At 33.9% G+C, this 16,670-nt stretch overlaps 1 long non-coding RNA gene across 1 annotated transcript; it reads left to right on the top strand.

Moving 5' to 3' along the window:
• The first annotated feature begins 5,722 nt into the window (after nt 1-5,722).
• LOC106316167 lies at nt 5,723-7,237 on the top strand. Its single transcript, XR_001264753.1, has 4 exons — nt 5,723-6,069; nt 6,136-6,191; nt 6,267-6,513; nt 6,834-7,237. It is a non-coding gene; the product is annotated as an uncharacterized LOC106316167 (long non-coding RNA).
• The last annotated feature ends 9,433 nt before the right edge of the window (nt 7,238-16,670 follow it).

The raw sequence follows: 16,670 nt of genomic DNA, 5'->3' as shown, positions 1-16,670 counted from the left end.
TATAAAATATAATTTTAACCATCAAAATTAAAACATTAACCATTGATTGTTTTAATCTAAGGGCTACAAATCCATCTAGTGGTTATCTTCTAACTTCTTTTTCATTGGTTAGATTTTTTAGTACAAAGATTACAATTCTTGACCATTGATTAATTTTGATCTAATGGTTTAAAATGCATTTTTTTCTTTACTTTCTCTTTTTTATTTGACGTCTTTTTCTCCTCTTCTCTTTCCTTCGAGAGTTCTTTACGGTTTCAGATCTTCTTCATCTCTCTGTCTTGTAAACAAGAGAGATTCATACATTATCATTCATTTCTTATGCCTTAGTATATTTGGTTTGTAAATCTTAGAAGTGAGAGAAGAAGAAACGTCAAAGAAGAAAAGAAGATTGTCGGAGAAAAAAAAAAGTGTTGAAGAAAACTGGTCTTCGCCGTAGTCACAGATATTGAGCTCGTCGCCATCTATACTTGCCAACGTCGTCCTTGTTTCTGTTTCTCAGATCCATTTTTTCCGGTCTCCGTCTTCCCGTAGTCGCCACTACCACCGCTTTTCACCACACTGGTCACCTCTCTCTCTTTCAATCTCTCTCGCTCTTTCTCTGTGTTTTGAATTTGTTCTTGTTACTAGAAGAAGGTGGATAAGACAGATGAGCTTGATGGTGGAGGAGATAGCAAAACCGTTGTGTGGCTTGAAGACGTCGGAGCTCTCGTGGTAACGAGACTGCGGTGGCGAAGGAAGAAGAAAATAATGACCTCCTGGCTCTCGTGATATGGAAGAAACACGCGGTGGTTTAGTTAGGTTTAGAGTTTGTCGACACGACTGCAAGCTTTATTGTTTCTAGGTTATAGATTATGGTTGGTTTATAATTAAACTCAGTCGTAAGGTATGCATAACTCAGCTGTAAGTGTGCATAATTCAACTGTAACGTATCTGAATGGTATAAGCCAGTCGTAACGTTCCTATAACTCAGCCGTTAAGTGTAATATATTTCGCGACGTTTCGTATTTTGGGCGGGAAAAAATCATCCCTTCAACTTTGAACACAATATTAAAACTTTAATATTTTCTTAAATTTAAACCTCAAACCCTAAACTATAGAACTATAAAGTTATAAAAATTATAAACTCAGTCGTAACGTATGCATAACTCAGCCGTAATTTGATTATAACGTAGCCGTAACGTATGCATAACTCAGTTGTAAAGTATGCATAACTCAGCTGTAATGTATCTGAATGGTATAAGCCAGCCATCCTATAACTCAGCCGTCAAGTGTAATTTGTTTCGCGACGTTTCGTATTTTGGGCGGGAACAAAATATTTTGGGCGGGAACAAACTCATTCCTTCAACTCAGAACACAATATTAAAACTTTAATATTTTCTTAAATTTAAACCTTAAACCCTAAACTATAGAATTATAAAGTTAATCATTTGAAAACAATATTAAAACTTAAATCTTTTATTAAATTTGAACTTCAAACCCTAAAACTATAAAGTTATAAAAATTACAAACTCAGCTGTAACGTATGCATAACTCAGCCGTAACGTAAGGATAATTCAGCCATAACGTATGTGTTGGAGATTTAATGTATTAACTAAAGTTATCATATTCAGATGACGCACCATCTGAGTCATCAAACATATAAACTCAGCTTTCAAATTCATCATCTTCTTCGTCTTCTCTCATTTTCTTATTTTTTTTGTTCAACTCTCTTCTTTTCTTACAATTTACGGGACTTAGCTTCTTCATCTCTCTCTTTGAGTCTTTTTTTTTCTGCAAGACGACGAATCCAATGAGAGAGGGAGCAAAAGGATATAGGACCGCCATACATGAAACTGGAGGAGAGGAAGCTTCTTCTTTAACCGATCATCATCGAAAACGACGATGACTGTAGTAGATCTGTCTCAGATTTTTAATTTTAAAAAATCTATGTTTTCAAACCCAGTTACGGAAAAAATAATTACCAGAACCATAAGATCTCAGAGAAGATAAAGAATAAGTTGAAGAAGATAGATAAAGAAGATGAAGAATGAAGAATAACATAGACCCTTATTTTATTGTTGTAACATTAGTGATGACATGGCGGATGACATAAAAAATCGGTTAGTCAGCCGTCAAACGAATATATAACTCAACCTAAATAAATTAGCCCTCATGTACAATGCAATCAGCCGAAACGTGGATAATATTTGAGTAATTAATCTTTCGCTAATAAATCAGTTGTAATTAGGATGAAAAATCTTAAGTCAGCCATATCGTCAAATAAATCAGCCGTCAAACAAATGATATTCTAGTAATTAATCTTTCGCTAATAAGTCAACCGTAAATAAGCTGAGTTTACTATTAATCCATCCTACGATGGCTAATTACATATAACTCAGCTGTAACAACATCTCATAAGTCGGCCGTAAATTCAATAACTTAGCCAGTCGATGTTCATTAACTCAGCCGTGGAAACATAACTCAGCAGTGTCTTAACTACAACTCAGCCAAATTTTACAGAAATCAAACCGCTGATGTATAAGTCAGTCGTAATTTGTGTACGTAAGTTAGCCGTTATCCCATAAATCAGCCAGATTTCTGTAAATCAGTCGTAACTAACGGCTGATTTATGTTCTTAAGTCAGTCGTTTTCTCTTAAGTCAGCCGCGTTGTTTAATTGAGCCGCAGCGTAGAAATAACTCAGTCGTAACGACGTATATAGCTCTTTACGACCGACTTAATGAAAACACAGAACCGAATTCCTACGTGGCGCCGGGTTTTTGTTTACGTGGCATCAAAAAGTAATGACATTTTTGTAAATACGTTTTTTCTCATAACATAAAAAAAATGGCACACTTGGTATTTAAAAAATGCCAGTAATAAAAAAAAGATTTGTATGATTCTAGTCAATTTTCCTAAAATATTGTATATTTGAGTAAACTTCCCAAAAGAAAAGGCAATTCAGTTTTAGAATTCGAGAACTAATTTCATATTCTTTCTCCATAATTTAGCTGCTATTACGTGCCTGATCATTAGTTCATTACCTACGTACCACATTTATGTTTTGAGTTTTGCCTTACACATACGCTATGCAAGAAGTTATAAGTGTATTTACTAACCCGAAAACAAACCTAAATACCTAATCCTTTCTGATTTATCAATCGACTTTTTTTTTATTTTGGTATTTTGAGAAGTCGTGAGGTTTTATCAAGCAACATCCGCAAAGTCTTTCCTATGAATTAAGTACAATGTTTTAACAAACAATGACACTGAGTAAAAAAATCATAAGAAAAACGGTTCATTTCCAGTATCATTTCGTAAAAAGGTTTTCGATAGATTGGGCAGGTTATATAAAAAGTATTATGTGAAATTGTTCTAAATTGGTGATACATATACGAAGGTTGACAGTTGGCATGCCACTAGAAATAGCTAAAAAGGCCTAAGACCGTACACATCAATGGTGGCGAAAAGCGTCAAAATGTCTTTTAACGATTTAAAATATGTCTCTTGAGCATTTCATGTGGTCGACTCACCAAATGAAATAATTACTATCTTAATATGAGTCCTACAAAAGTGCCCTCACTTTTCTAAAGTTTATATAATATATGCATGCCTTAACGTTTCTGAAATATATATATAAGAGCATAAATAATCCAGGTTTTTAAAAATAGGTTTTTGATAAAACGTGGATCCCACTAACGCGTGGATCCCACAAAAATTTTAAAAACCAGTCTCCAAAATCACAAAATAAGAATCTTTTTTCGGGAAGTTTTTGCACTATTTGCTGGCCCCACCGACACGTGGCGACCTGCGATTGATTTATTTTTTAATTTTTAATCTTTTTTTAGAAAACAAAAAAAAATTCTTAAGGACCCCATTTGGAGTTTTACCGATAATCATGGTCTAAGTATATAACTATTGTCTAGTTCATAGGTTATCCTCATTGCTCACTATGAAACGAAATGATAAGTTGACAATCTTAAATCTTCCTAAATCTTGTAACATCTCAGTATATATAAGCTCTAACAAATATTTGTTTAAAATATATGGTTTCTAAGTGTTATAATATCCGTCAAATGGTTAGTTCTAAATAAAATAATTCTCAAAATAACATATTACAAGAGTTTTGCCCAGCTTTATGTTTCTAATTTATACAAGATTGTAACTAATTAATGTTATAAAATCAAAACCAAACATCGTATATACTCGCTACATTTTTTTTCCATCAGATTAAGATTTAACTATAAGAGAAAACAATAAAACTAAAAGCATTACCAAAAAATAATATGATGGTAATGCTTTTTGTTTTATTGTTTTCACATGTAGGTTATGCAACTATAAAAGTCCAATTTGTATAGGTTATGAAGTTCAAATCTTGTGGAAATGTCAAATAAAAACAAATTCTCAATCGATCTTTCAGAACATGAGTAATGGCTCATTGACTTTTTAAAATTTACTCAATGTTCATATGGCTTATCTTAGTTGCAACTTGGTTGATTTCAAAGCATCATATATATGTTGAACAAAGAATGCAAACATCCTAGGGCCTATTTTCCAGCAAATTAAGATGGTCTATTTCATTTTTTATAGAATCTAAAAATCTGAATGATCTAATCCTATTGCATAAAAACGTTTTTTAACCCTTTTCTAAAAAAACGTTTTTTTCTTTCTTGGAACTCCATTGCGTAACCAGTAATTTGTACATTGATTAGTTTTTGAGAAATATAGCATGGGCTCGGAAATAGTCTTTACTGTTTCGGTTTAATTAAGAGCATGTTGCAGGTATCTTATGTTGGAGTTCTTAACGTAATATAAGATACAGTCTCTTAACTTTTAACTAAAAAAAGCTAAGAGGCGTCTCTTAAATAAGAGATATAAGAGCATCATTAACGGGGTATGCAACTTCCGTCTCTTAGCTTTAATTGGATTAAAAAAAAGTTAGCATAATTAAGAGGACACGTATCTTAATTAGGGGAAAGAAGATACCGTCTTCTGAGACACGTGTTGTGTTTTGGTTGTTCTTCTCCTTCTCTTCTTAGCCTTCATCTTAGGCCTGGGCATCCGGGTCTTCGGGTCGGGTTCGGATCGGATATTATCGGGTCCGGGTCTTTCGGATCCTAGCAATTTAGATCTATATAGGTACCTATAACTTTTCGGGTCGGTTCCAGGTCGGGTCTTGTCGGATCCGGATCAGTTCGGGTCTAAAATTTCAATACCCGTAAAATACTCAAAAATTTTGGGTATATTTCGGATCCGGGTCGGTTCGGGCAGCTAAGACCCGAAAAAGACCTGAAATACCCGAACTGGACCCGAAAACTCTAAAAATACCCGAAGAACCGCAAAAATATCCAAAAATTTATCCAAAATCAGACCCGAAAACCCAAAACATACCCGAATTTTACCTGAATACCCAAATTATATTTTCTAAAAATCTAAAATTTCACCAAAAACCTACAATTATACCCGAAATTTTAAAAAAATCCGAAATACCAAAAATATACCCAATCACCAAATATATCTAGTATATACAATTATTTGCGGGTACTTCGGGTATCCGAACGGGTCTCGGGTAGGACCCGGACCCGAACCGAGACCCGCAGATCCAAAAAAAAAAAGACCCAATAGATACTTAGCATGGACCCGGACCCGCACCCGGACCCGAACCTGTATTTTCGGGTCGGTTCTGGTTCGGTCTTCGGATACGGGTAAAATGCCCGGGCCTACTTCATCTTCTCCAGCTTCGATCAGATCCACGAGGTGAAGTTTCTAGATACACTCTTCTGATCTTCTATTCATCGCGTTCAGCTCGGAATATTCTGTTTTTGTTTCTCTGATTGGATTCGATTGCGACCATCGTCATCTGAGATTCAAACGAGATTTCAATCGAACCGATTGAAATTGGAATCTAGAAACCACGATCTGCTCATTGCTTAGGCTTCAATCAAATTATCGTCGTCATTATTCGTAGCTTGATTTTCTGCTCAGGATTTCAAAAGCGGGATGAGCGAGATGAACGTGTTCAGATCGAGGAGCAATGTGGAAACCAGCTGAAGAGAGGCGCTTGAGATTAGCCATAAGACTCTTAAAGAAGGTTATGGTTTGATTGTGTTTAGATTTTGATTCACTAGTGGTATCTAATTGAGTGATGAACCTGCAGAGAACGAAAGGCTGAAGAAGCTGTATACCGAATCGTTAAACAACTTCGTCGATCAGGTCTCCTTTCCTTTTGAATCCTTCTCTAGTTAATATTTTTCTTGTGTTTGATTCTTGATTCTGGAAAACATACAGCTTGAGCATCGAACTAAGTGCCACAGCTTGAAAGAAGAGCTGAAAAGAATGAATGATGAAAATAGAAGCAAAGAGCATGTGAGACTCCAAACAAAAGCTTTTTCAGCAAGTTAAGCTTTTTCAGAAAGACAAAACACACAAAATCTCTGAACCAGTTCCGAGCTCAACATTTTTCATCCTCACTGTATCTATCAGTCACGTTGTTTCTCAACAAGCCAAGCTTCTTCTCTGTTTCTCTCACGTAAAGGTATCTTCTTTTTGAATTCTTTGGGAAACTTGGTACTCGTTTTGTGTAGGATTTGCATTGCCTTGCTAGATATTGTCTGTGTAAGGCTTAAAGAGCAGTAAAGTTAGAATCTTGGGTTGGATCTGACTGATGCAAATAGGTTCTCTGTTTTGCTCACTTGAAAAGTTTGTTGCTTTATTTTATTACATCAGTTCAAAAGTAAGGTTTTTGATATTATATCCAAAAATCAGTTCTTCAAATGTGTGTTGATTTCTTCAGAACATTCGTATAGACTTGTTATTTGCTCTTAACCTCCTATGTTTCCTTTTTGTCATCTCCAGCATTTGAACAACTCATGGCTCCCTCTCACAACATTCCACTTTGTAGTCTCACCTCCACTGATGAATCCAAACTTGACTTAAATGCTCTGTCTTTGAGCGTTTCCTTCCATGGGTGGAGAGAGGCGAACTCAGCTTTCAAGTCTTGGGCTATAAAAATGTCATCTTTACACAGACCCACATAGAGAAAAGCTGGGATCTTCGAATCAGTCATGGCATCTACCAAAGGACTCAACAAAGACACAAAGAAACCAAGAGCTACTGGTTAGTTCAATATCATTGATCAATTTGAAGTTTTTTGATTGTGTATTGTGGTAAAGTTTGTTGTAGTGAAAGTGTTTTATAAATTTCTTTTAAGAATCCATAATTAAGAGACTTGCAATAAAGTACTTAAATGTTCAAATCTCTTTCTAAGTCTCTTAACTCACTTTTACACTTTAAAAACTATTAAAAATTAATTAAGACATCCTTTAAAGGGTTTTGGGATAATGGTGCTCTAAAAGACGTCTCTTAGCTTTTTTACGCTAAGAACCTCAACCTAAAAGACCTGCAATAAACATGCTCTAAGATCTATGTATAAAACGAATCGAAACCTACACTAGTTTGGATTGGTTTCGTCTTTAATAGGTCACATTCTCAATATATTTTTATTATATGGTTTGTCTGGTTCAGGTTATAGTTTGACAAATATAGAAAAATACAACGAACCAGACAAATTGAAAGATTCAGATGCGCTTTCAGATTGGCTTTTCAATTGATCTGGATTGCGTAGATACGGGATTGTGTAGTGAAGAAACCCTAGTATAGATAATAGACTTCAAGTGGCAGTTTATAGACTTCAAGGGGCTATATTCAAAAGTAAACGGGTGTGAATAGATTGGAGTCAAAACTTGTGGGTTAAAAATAGATTTACTTTTCTGCGTGAATAAATTGGGCTCCCTTTTCTAACATGTACTTCCCACAAATATTTAATTCAGAAAATAGCCGCTCGAATGACGGCAATTTCACCTAACAATGAACGCGGAGCTTGTTCACCAGAAAAGTGGTTGATGCTTAACGTGCTCATATTTGTTTTCTGCTAGGTGCTAATTATTGACTTACTTGACATACATTAATGATAATCCAATTGACTTATCTCTGATATTATTTTTAGAACCGTACAGATCACAACATTGGGTTCTTTCCTTATGATGCGGAAGATGTACGGGCCGTTTGGCATCCTTTCTTTCTCTGACTGTAATCCTCATCATTCAAACAACTGAGTTATCACACGTCATCTAGCTGTCTTGTTCTCATACGTGGACAAAAATTCTTAAGATAGTATAGTTAGTACTTTAAAAAGACTGTTAATAATCGGAACGTTTTGGGTATAGACGTGATTAGTAAACAGAATGAAAGGAAAGCTGAACCGCTTAGTTTCTTCACAGATATATAGACAAATTATCATGAAAGGAGCAGAGGATATGCTATAGAAAAGAAGAAACAAAACAATGTAAACAGGATCATCCTTCTTCGTTACTGCGTTGCTTTTGAGAAAAAAGGTTAATTGTAAAACCTATATTAATAAGTACTAATATGTTATCAAAAGGTAAACGTTACAATAATCCAGACGTACTTTGTTGGTGAAATGCTACCTGCCATGCAACGATTTCAGCTGAATATATCACATAACTGGTCACTGTAAAATTTACACGACAGACCGCCACAAAATCTCATATATAGTTTGGATTTAGCTATAAAACCACCCAATTATTACGGAGCTGCCGTAACAATAGTTAAACTATAACCTATTGAATATAGTGGTCTAAGTGGTCAACGGATATGGCATGCTGAAAACCAGTTTTGAATCCTCCCAACTTGATTTCAGTGATGGTTCAAACGTTTATAGAGCAAATCATGATGAGACCCAAATTGTATTAATATGGGCTTGCTTTAATTAAGCAAATTGTGAAAATTAAACTGAAATCTAATTGGGCTTCATTAGCTTCCTGAAAAGTCAAATATTTGTTAGGCTTTTATTCAAGCACGAAATGCTAATGAGCTATACAGAAAAAGAGACTTTAAGCGGGTGTTACTGAACATGGTATTTTAATGGAATTAGATATATTTTAATTTCCAAATGAAATCCAGCGTTATTCAATTGTATATTTATAAAAATGATTTAAAATCCACTGTTATTCAATATCCAACTGATTTTGTTAGAATTCAGTTATTTTGGAATTTAATGGACTATTTTTAAACCAAAAGTAAAATAAGTACGCCTTTTTCATCAATTGGAAGGATTTCAAAAATACTTTACCCTTTCTCTCTCTCATTACTCTTCTTCTATGGCTCATATCTGGAACTTTTGTTACGAACTAATTATAGAATGTGGAATGTGATTCTTATTAGAGGTAAACACATCCCTTTTTTTTTTTTATTATTTGAAGAGTACTTTTATTTATTAACCTTATCTTCATGTGTGACTAACACAATTGCCATTGCTTATTTGTCACCATGAAAACTTTCTTAACACTTTCTTTAAAAAAAAACTCATTTGAGTAGATAAATTACATATAATACTATTGCACATTAAATTTAAAACTAGATAGTGACTATACTATATGTTTTTCACATTAAACTAGGGGGTTTTCTGGACTATGCCGGGATTTTTTCCTACAATATTAGTTTAATTTTTATATTTATATTTTAAAATCGAACAAATGTGATATACGCTGAAACTTGTTATAGAATTATAAACAAAAATGCAAATTTAAAAATATTTGAAATATTTTGTTGTGTTTTATTGGAGTTTTATGTAGGATATTAGTAAGATTAATAAAAAGTTAACTAAATTATAAGTTAAGATCAATATATATTCTTTATCTTGGTTATTTATTTTTTTCGGGCTACGCCCGGGTTTATACAAATATCATTATATTTAATATACATGACACATGTATTAAGAAATTTCCTAAACCTTAATTAATATCCAGAAAATTAAGCATTTGAACTCTCAAAATTATAAGTGATTTTTTATGCTAAGTAAGTGTTGATCTGCATACTGGGCGGGTTAAGATGATCTTGATCCAGTCTAAAATGCATTGGTGATGATATGAATGGTTCAATGGTAGTAAGAAACGGAAAAATTGTAGTTAGAAATGTGTATCCCGACATGTGGGACAACTTAGGTTATGGCGAATCCACCCCACGATGCATAGGTGATGATATATGTGGTTGCACCTCAGTGAGTTTACATCACCATTTCCAATGAATTTGTCTTGGCAGATGAAGCACATTTTGTCAGCATCCTCCGGAATGAGTTCTCTTATTGAGGCTCGTAGGTCGATCAAAGCCTCGTCAAGATCAATCCTGTTATTGTATATCTGAACTTTTAGTTTTTATCTTATACTATATAAATTATTTTTGTTTGAACTTGGATTTAAATATATGAATGGAGTGATTATTTGCCATTACTAAATTTTCTTTTTATATTAAAAAAAAGATTATTTGTGCTATGCGCACTTCTAGATAACATGTATCATAAACTGATATATATATATATATATATATATATTCATTGGTACTAAACCAATACTCAATCTGAAATCTTAGTTGGATAATATTTTTACCTGAATTATGATAAATATAGTTTAATTTTTTTATTTTGGACATCTAATACAGATGTAATCAATATATTGTTTTTTGATTGTAAGAAAAGTTGTATTTTTAATTTTTATATTTGGGATCAAAATAGATTTCACTGCAATGTATTTTTTTCTTTTTTCTTAATTTTCTTTTTCTGTTCCTAGCTTAATTGGGTTTGATTGATGTTTATAATGTATATAACTCCATCTCCTCAAGAGTTTGTACAAATTTTGAATCTGGTCCTCTGCTCGGGAGTTAGCCTCCTCATTTTTCACCTTTATAAATACATAATAGTTTTGAAAAATTAAATCCTTTCAGCTTATAGTATGTTGAGTGATTTTCCAAGGTTCTGATACATATACACGCTTTTTTTTGTATCTTCTTTGTCATAGAGTCAAAAACATTGAACTCATGTGATAAACTATTAAACAAAAGTACAAAGTGAACTGAAGAATCAAGTTTCCACTATGAAACCCTTAGATCGCAAGAATACCAGACTTTTTATTTTTAAACTCCAATTTTATGTGTCTCTACTTGCACATTATGCGACATCATTTGGTTTGGAGAAGACAAAGGCCACAAATCTCATCTAAAATTCGAAAAACATCAGTTCTAATGAAACTAAAATGATCAAACATTGAACACAAAGAAAGAGATCATTGTACATAGTATAGCCAACACAGATCATAAGAAAGATAGTCAATGCTGTAAAACCACCACTAACACACCTTAGCCACATTTGGCTCGCTTGAGATCTTCCACCTCAACATTATCAGTAGCTCTTTTCACCCCCTGACCATCAGATTCTTCAAAACATGTAGAAGGATCATCCTCAGCAACTCCCTTCTGCAAAGGTCCCTGAGCATCTGATACAATCACATTTCCTACTAAATTGCCTTCAAGTTCTGGAACTTCTGGAGTGAGCACCTTTGTCACAGTCAAAGTTTGGGTCTTGCCAGTCAAATTGTGATTTTGATACCTTCACAATGAATTTGCGAGTCTGTCCTATGGAATCGATCAGAGCTTGAGGCACCGGAACCAAATGATCATCTCCTACATTCTCATTGGCATAACATACATTTAAACAATTATTACTATATATTTCTAACTATATGGGGGAGAAGACAATTTCAAATAACAAAGAGAGGCAAGTTTGCAACTACCACGGAATAACTCTCAACCAACTCAGAAGCTTTCTTTCCAGTCAACTCATGACCATCATCACCAAAGAGAACAAAAGACGCCTGATCATCATTATCATACACAGAGATCCTGGCTAAGTACATGTGTCATTAGCAGATTATCAATGAATGCATTGAAGTATGAGTGTAAATAAATCTGAGCCACTTACTGTGCAACACCAACGATATTGCTTTTCCCACATTTTTTACACATAAGGGTGGTAGGACCTTTGGTTGCCTTAGTGTGGCACACACCACAGCCTATGTAATACCATGTTGAACCGTGCGCAAAATCACCAATGGTTGCTATGCACTCGAACCAAGCAACCTGCAAAATGTTAAACATTTAAATGAGAAACTATGACTATCATATTGAATGTGTTATTCATTGGTACTGTACGACCTTGGCACTCGCCTATAGTCACTGTCTCAGTCTTAGTGACAACGGCTGCATCAACTCTGTTAGCAACAGCTAAGTTCGAGTTCAACCTGAGCAAACATCCAAACATCAAATACATTGATGGAATAACAACGAACAACATTTAATAAATGAATGCTTACCAAGTGAGATAATCACGGGTTGCTTTGACATCACTGTCCAAAAATATACGTGATGACGTCATAGAGGAGAGAGCTAGGGCACCTATAACAGATCCAATGTTATAATACAGAGTCAAAATTTGATGTAAAATGAGATGTAGAATAATGTATATCTCTAATACGAACCTCCAAATCATTTCGGGTTTAAGGTGGTGACTAAAACAACACATGCAGTTCCTCCAGATGCTTTAATTTTTTCACTAAAGTCAAAGGCAGCCTTGTCCCATAGGTACAACTTCATCACCGGGCCACTACAACATCCAAAACTCGTGTGATAAGAGAGACAAAAGGATGGATGAATTTACCATAATGAAAAGTAAAAAAGATACAGATTAGCTTACTCATGTGTTTGAACATGAAGCAGAACTCGGCGGGATGAAGCTATCTCAGCATCATCTAGCATGATACTGTCACTGAGAACCTGCCCATTCGCAAGTTTGATGTGGCCAACATAATGTGTAAAATAAAACAATCAAACTCAATGCTTTATATCTTATAACCCAGCAACGAAATCTAAAAATGTAAGTCTGGATCAAAACATAATCCTAGCCAACAATGATGAATATATTTGATCGAATGAAAACACATCATCTAAGATTAGACTAAACATTATCCTATACAACAGTGAGGACTTACCATAAAGATCCCCTCTCAAGTCGCAGGCAGCATCGAACTCCTCATGTCCACGGAACCGAAAACGGTCTTCAGGGAAACAAACCAAACTGTCCTCTAGATCAGAGAGGACATAAGTCGATGAGAAGGTGATGGTGACACTTGGGTCGGCTACCCGATACAAAGTCTTGTTATTAGACCCGAAAAAACTGTTGAGCCTGTAAATGCCACCAGCTTTCATGTGTGGCAAATAAGTCTCTATCCTCCCAGCTGGGATGAAGCCCTGGATAACAGTTTCCTGTTAACAACATTAAAGAAATTAAATCAGAAATGCTAGAGAGGAAATCTTAGAAAAATAAACAAAAATTAAAGATATATAACCCGCAGTGCATCAACAACAAATTTATAGTTTTGGTACTATCAACAATAGCAAACACTTGTTATGAATTCGTTAAAAGAACAAAAGAATAAAACGATAATTTGGATCTAAAATGATTTATCAGCATCTTGGCTAAACAAATTTTAAACTAAACTGTAATAAAGAATACGGTTTATACCTCTTGGTCGATGAGAAGCATCTCGAGACCAAAAATCACCTTCGTCAGAACATTTCGGGCTTCCCAAAAATGGATCAATCGAAACCTCAACTCGCCTTGATTAGGTCCGAATTTTACATCTTTGAAAGCCATCACTTCCCCAACATCGGCGGAGACAATGGCTTTTCCCCTGACGCTAGAGGAGACAGCGGCTTTGCCTCTAACGCCTGAAGAGGCACCGGTCTTCGTGGTGTGAATGATCGTACCTGCAAATGAATATGAACATTGCCATCATCAAAAAAGGAAACTCAACTCTGTACCAAAATTTCATATGCTTTTTTAATTTCTGAATAATCAAATATGATTATCATAAAAAAAATTATATTGTTCATCTCATTGTCTTAAATCACAAAGCTTCAGACTCTATAGTTGGACAACAAAACGATACAAGTTTTTACCATTGGGGTTCTTGCCGATGGGTTTAGTCAGACCGGAGGAGACCGACGTCTGGCCTTTGGCTGTCTTCGAGTGGGGATCGCCGATCGAGAGGCCGGAAGATACATAAGGTGTACCGGTGGGCTTGATCGGTCAGGGAAAGGAGTCAGCCTCAACGCCTTTTGGTTTCTCCGAGCGGGAATCACCAGATAACGTGGATTTTCCATTGGAACTCATTGCAATTGCGATGTACGAATGAGAATATAGAACGAAGTTTTATCGAAAAAAACTCCGATCGAGAGTTTTATAACTAAAATCTGAATGAGAAGAGCAAAGCGAATCCATAAATGAGAGTTAAGGGAGACGAAGTGGAGGATGTATTGATTGTTCCAGGATCAAATCGCGAAACAGAACAAAGAAGAGGAAGAGCAAAGGGTCCCGAATCGATCGAGGAACGTGAAACGGAATGAAGAAGAAGAAGAGCAAAGGGTATCGTATCGATCGAGAAAATTAGGGTTTGAAGATATGAGAAAGGGCGAGCTCGAGTCGGTATTTTCTCGGGTCTCCGTCTCTCAAATATGATGGGCTTAATGGCCCAAACTCATAACACGACATTTGCTCGGGTCTTTGTCTCTCAAATAGGATGGGCTTCATGGCCCAAACTCATAACACGAAAGTTTTTAAAAACGCAAAGCCCAGCTGACGTGTCAAAACGTTATAACGTGATTGGTCGATTTTATTGTCCGACGTGGATGTCCTATCTGATCAGTATATTAGCCTTTTATTACTTGTGTGATGTTTGATATCTAAGAGTTTTTACTTCTTATATATATATATATAAGTTTACAGTAGTTATTTTCTTCTTTGTATGTATATTCATATAGAAAGAGCATTATAACATTTTTTTAATATACTAGACGTAGCTACATTTTTCGGATGTACACGAAGATAATGTTATCAAAACCTCGACTTATTCTCATCTTCTCATTTGTGTATCTGAAACATAAAAGTAATCAAACATCTTTGTATTAATCTTTGCAGAAAGACACATTGTTTTTTTTTGTTAATTGGTTTTTGTTTAGAAAAATAATATTGTATAAACATATATCATTTGTCTAAACATATATATATATATATAATAAACATATATATATATACATATATTCTTATTATATACGATAATAATTATATGATTCAAATAAATAAATGGGGAATCAAGCCTAGAAATTAAATAAATGGGGGATTTGATGGCATCTTTTAATATCAAATTCAATAATATTGGTTTCCTATATTTACATGACTAGGATAAGATCTGCACCTTGCGCATGGTGAATTTATTTGTATATATTGTCGATAATTTTTTATATATTTGATCATTTTATTTATACATATACAATGTTTTTTGTTTTTATTATATAATTTATTTTCCATGGACCGGATCAATTTTTATTAAAAATTAGGGAACTAAACTATAATTATTATATCATGGGTTGATTGGATTAGACATTAAACAAATTATAGCATAAAAACCTTATTTTTTTCTACCGAAGACATTTTTGAAAAAGTGAACAGTAGTGTTTTCACAATTGAATTATTTTGACCTTTATTTTTCATATGGTTTTGAAAGGTTTCAGATCAACCATCGAATTGATACATGTTATTTTAATGTTTTTAGTCGTATGCTTAAGAAAAACTTACATTTTTGTAATTTAAAGTCGTTTTAAAAAATTTAAAATATAATATATAAGAAAAAATCTAACATATAAAAAAAATATAAGGTATAAATTTTCCTCATTTTTGTAATTTAAAGTCGTTTTAAAAATTTTTAAACTTAAAATATAAGGTTTTCTCATTTTTGTAATTTAAAGTCGTTTTAAAAATTTCAAAATATAACATAGAAGAAAAAATCTAATTCTTTTATTATATGGTTAATGTGATTGTTTAATTTTTAGTAATATAAAATTAAACAATAATGAAGAAAGATGCAAAAATTATTATCAAATCTTTATTATTCATAGTCATTAATTGCCATATATATGTTAATCATATTAGGTAATTATGTAGCTTTTATTTAAGGAAATAATACACGCTTTTTATATTTTGGGTTAATATAAGGTTTCCTAGTAATTGGATTTGGACCAACATTTTTTTCCAATTGATTCTTAACCTGCCATGTAAGCTAAATTGACATCCTAATTAAGTGACACCTAAGCATGAACTCTTTTTAATTAGTACAAACTTTTTAAATGATTCTCAATTAATATATAGAGGATTCCTTTTCAAATTTTACATTTGACCGTAATTTATGCAACATATAAAATATAGGAAACTGATATACACAATCGACATAATGCAATATGGTTTCGGTTAATATAGGAAAGTTACTACTAATTCGTACACAACTTTCATGACCAATTAAAATTATACACGAAATTGTAGAGATTTATTTGCCATTAGTGTCACGATATAATATATTTGATTGACTCAATTCTTGTGGCCTATAATTTTTTTCTTTATAATTTGTTCCTTTCATATTCACTACAAGAAAACATCGGTATTCTGACGGACATTCCGACGGAAAATGAAATCCTCGGAATTTCCCGAAGAATTTCCGAGGAAATTCCGAGGAAACCCAAAATTTGGGTTTCCTCGGAATTTCTTCGGAATATACCGACGGAATTCCGAGGAAACATTAATCCGTCGGAATATTCCGAGGAAATTCCGACGAACTAGTGATCGATCGATGCGTTTTTGGACATATATCCATCGATCGATCCGTTTATACAAAAACATTCGAGATTTTGAAACCCCAAACACTAGTTCCTCGGAATTTCCTCGGAATATTCCGA

This window comes from Brassica oleracea, chromosome C9 (assembly GCF_000695525.1).
Source record: "Brassica oleracea var. oleracea cultivar TO1000 chromosome C9, BOL, whole genome shotgun sequence".
Lineage (NCBI taxonomy): Eukaryota > Viridiplantae > Streptophyta > Magnoliopsida > Brassicales > Brassicaceae > Brassica > Brassica oleracea.
Note: the sequence above shows the minus strand (reverse complement) of the source record. Positions and strands in the feature narration are given on the sequence as shown.